This window comes from Haliotis cracherodii, unplaced genomic scaffold, assembly GCF_022045235.1.
Source record: "Haliotis cracherodii isolate W230 unplaced genomic scaffold, xgHalCrac1.p SCAF_1, whole genome shotgun sequence".
Taxonomy (NCBI): Eukaryota; Metazoa; Mollusca; class Gastropoda; order Lepetellida; family Haliotidae; genus Haliotis; species Haliotis cracherodii.
In genome coordinates, this window is record NW_027266264.1 from 57407593 (window position 1) to 57412141 (window position 4549).

Consider the following 4549-nt stretch of genomic DNA (forward strand, 5'->3'; position numbering starts at 1 on the left):
CACATGACAACAACACTCCCCTACCAGCAAGCACAACAACAAAACAAACACTAAGAAATCATCAGCTACACCCATCCCGCAAACACCTTCACAACCCTCCACATCACATGCCTCCCCCATGGAAACTCAATTAGCTAAACCTAATCTAACCGATGACGAAAATTTCTCCACTACTGAGGAAACAATAGACACTACTCCAACTAAAACAAACCAAACTTCCCTCTCAGCCCCCAAAAGGAAGAAAAAACTAAACCGCAAAACTCCCCAACCAGCTAACACCCAAAACCTAAATAACCTCACCTTACTCCTAGTATACACGCATAGTCAAAACTCACCAAAAGCTAGCATGAAATCCTTCCACAAAGTAGCTTTCAATCTAAAATTAACCAATCTTCCATTCTTCCTCTTAAAACCTCTACCTAAAAGAAGTCACCGAATAAAATAAAAACTAAAAACTAAATCACCAATCACCCGAACCCAATAATGGAAGGACTAAATATTTTTCAGTGAAACGCCAACGGACTCACCTCCCACGGCCATGAACTAAAAACTAAATTTAAATTAAATAAAGGCCCTCACATTGCTTGTATCGTGGAAACCAAATTCTCAAAAAAATCCAAATTCACACTACCTAACTACAACTCAATTAGAACTGACAGAGCTAAACCAAAAAACAAGAAGAGTCGCAGGAGGACTAATCATATTTATCAGGGAAGATATAAATTACGAAGAAATAAAAATAGACACGCCAAACCTAGAAGTCAACGGCATTAAAATCACATTAAATAACCGAAAAATAAACATCATAAATATATACCACTGGGCGGAAAAAAAGTCCAACCTGAGGATCTAAACAAACTACTCCAAATAAGCGATAAATCTACTATATTCCTAGGAAACTTTAACGCTCACCATCCTACATGGACCATAGATGATAAAATAGATAATCATGGCAAATTAATCTCCGAATGGATAGAAAAAAACGACCAAGTACTCCTAAATAACAACCAACCCACGAGGTACGATATAAGATAACCCAAAAAATGTCGGCTATCGACCTAACCATATGCACCGCAGATCTAGCTCAAAGTACTCAATGGGAAGTGCACGACGTCCCGCTAGGTAGTGACCATTTCCCCATAAACATAAACATAGGAAATACAAACGTACCAATCCAAACAGAAAACCAAGAACCAAAATTCCATTACAATAAAGCTAACTGAGACCAATTCCAAGATATCTGCAACGAAGCTAACTTAAACGAAATAGAAAATAATGACCCAGAAACCTATTGTAAAAACCTAACAGACTATATATTAAACGCAGCCAAAACCTCCATCCCCTTCAAAACATCTAAGACAGGCAAACCCACGGTACCATGGTGGAATGGGGAAATAGAACAGACTAGACGAAAACGTAAATCAGCCTTCAATAAAGCAAAACGCGACTACAAACATCTAAACATAGCCCAAGAACTAAACCACCAGGTTCAAAAACTAGTCCAACTAGCCAAAAGTAGAGAATGGAAAAAATTCTGCGAAGGTATAAGTAACCGTACAGATGCCAGAACGGTCTGGCGCAAAATCCACGCCATTAGAGGCTTAAAACGACACAAAAAAACTAACATTAACAACTCAACCAACCCCGCCCAAAAAGCAAATAATCTCGCCAACCACTTTTCGGCCGTTAGCAGTAACACAAATTTCAGCCAAAAATTCCAAGATAAACTTAAAACAAAAAACAAACCCACAAAAGAACCAAACAATAACAATCTAGAAATAAACCAACCCTACACAACGGAGGAGCTCCTCTACGTAATCCAAAACAGGAAAAAGGGCACAGCCCAAGGATTAGACCTAACTTCTTCACAAATAATTAAAAAAACTCCCCCTAAAACTATTCCAGGCACTACTCAAACTATACAATCTCATCTACCTAAACGGACAGGTTCCTACTCCCTGGAAACAGGCCCTAGTCATACCAATCCCTAAACCTAATAAACTAATCAACTTAACTCATATAGACCAATATCCCTAACTTCAAACTTATGCAAAGTAATGGAATCAATGGCTAAAAATATATTACAACATTACCTAACCCAAAATAACATCAACTATTGAACTGCATGGCAAGTATTTATAAAACGAACGGGGGAGGAAATACTCTGGGGGGAGATTTTATTTCGTAGGGTGGGGGAGGGTTTATTTCGAGAGGGGCGGAACTGTACCGGTATAAATTCGCCGGGGGGAGATTTTATTCTGGGGGCGAATATATTTCGTGACACCGGCAACGGTAAGACTTTGACGTTGTTGTTGGCAAGGGTGTCCACTACGATACGAGTTGTGTGGGTCCTGGCGTTGGTTCGTACAGGACACCTCGGGGTTGTTGCTGGAGCTAGGGCGGAGCTACTGGAAGGAGGATGTCATCTCTATAGCGTTGCGCATTGAGGTTTCAATTGATGACGACGAGTGGGTTGTCTGGTATGCACAAATTAAACCCCACACCAAAACGCCACCTCCATCGTAAGGAACGACTTCTTGAAAGAAAACAAGCAACTGTCCGTTGACCTCTGCTACGGTAATCATGCTGTCTGCCATGAACTCTAAACAACCATAACCTGCTTTCGTCCGTAAAGACCACGCGTTGCCAATCCCGACGCTGCCACCGTCACACTGTACTCGCCCATTGTATTCGTCTGCGTCGATGTTTAGCGGTCAACATCTGTCCTCTGAACGGACGGTAGGCCCTGTGTTTTCTGGTCACCCGCCGACCCAAAGCATTCACTGCCGAACGTTCGCAGATACCGGTCTTCCTGTGGCCTAGAGACCCGTGGTCTCCCTGTCCTGGGCCTGTCCGATGTCCTTCCAGTCTGTCTGAAACGCAACACAGGAACAGCCAAAGGTTCTTGCAACATGGGTGTGCGTGGCCCCCACTGCTCGCTCTTGTTGTTTTGATGTTAGTCTTGGCATTTTAAATGTGTTTTTTTACAATGTAGATGTTTGACACTGCTAATGTACCGTATATATACGTCTGAGGCACGTTCATTTCTACCAACAATGACATCATGTGATTTATATTTTTCGCATTTGATAACAAAAACACCTACGCATTGCCGGCAGGAAATACAGGTACAACAACGTTGCATTTGGGCTATGTGTTTGTGCCTATTTGGGTTTGAACCAGTAAAACTATTCATAATATGCATGGGAAGAATTAGGGAATTAGAATAGATACAGTATAAATTGAACCAAAATTGTGGAATATCATCTCGTGAGACGCCATAACCGACGCAAAATGACGAGGGTATTTATCAACATCATGCTGTGACAAAATGAAGATACAACCACATTCAATGAATTTCCTATGTATTTTTACGATATTATAGATATAATATAGATCCATGGTGATCTACGCGATCTGAAGGAGCGCCATAGATCGCCATATGATGAGGCGATATAGGGGTACTTGTGATCGGATTGCGATCAGATAGCGATCCAATAGCGATCCGATGGCGACTTGATGGTGCTTGATCGCCACCCAACCACTCCAAAATGTGGCGATCTTGCACGATCAGTTCCCGCTCCATTCGCGATCCGATGTGATCTGGATGCGCTCCATTGGCGCTCTATTGGCGATCCGATGGCGATCATTGTGATCTATGGCGCTCTTCTCTGATCCGATTGCGATCGAGTGCGATCTATGAAGATCCGTTAGAGGTCAAGTAGCGCTCTAGGCGATCCGATTGCGACCTGATCGCGGCAAAGGGCCCCGATCCTATAAAAACCTGTGGCTTTCAGCCGCGCTCTTCAGTTCTGTGCTTGGCAGCAGACGGGTATCACCATGAGCCATAGAGATGCTGCCATATTACAAGTGATTTACAATCTCGTGAACCAGCAGATTGCTATTCTGGCCCAGCAGCCTCGAAGAAGAAGGAGAAGGAAGGCTTTTTGGGTGAGACCCTGGAGCGCCATTGGAGCGCCACAGAGCGCCACAGGGTGGCGCTCCAAATCGTGAACCAAACAGTGAAGCACAATCAGAGTGCCATCAAAGCGCAATCGGAGCGCCAATGCATCTCCGAGGAGCACCATCAGATCGCCATGGAGCGCCGAAGATCAGTAGGCCAGCTTTTGTGGCGATCGGCGGCGCTCTATGGTGATCCGAACGCGGTCCGAATGCGACCTTGGCGATCAAGTAGCGCTCCGATGGCGATCTAGGCGTTCAATTAGCGATCTGATGGCGCTCTGGGCGGAGCGCCACGGATCTTTGTGCAGGGGAGTCAACCGGCGGCGACCTTGGCGATCATGGAGATCAGTTAGCGATCTGTTAGCGATCCGTTAGCGCTTTTGGCGATCTTGGCGCTCTATATGGCGCTCTATGGCGTTCTATGGCGCTCTCACGGAGCGCCGTGGATCGCCGCCTAGTGGAATGGGTGGTATAACTTCTGTAATATTGATCATAGCCGGTTTACGGCTTTAGAAATTTAAATATACAACGTTTCTCATGTTATGTTATATTATCTTCGAGACTTTTATTTACATGTTACAAAACA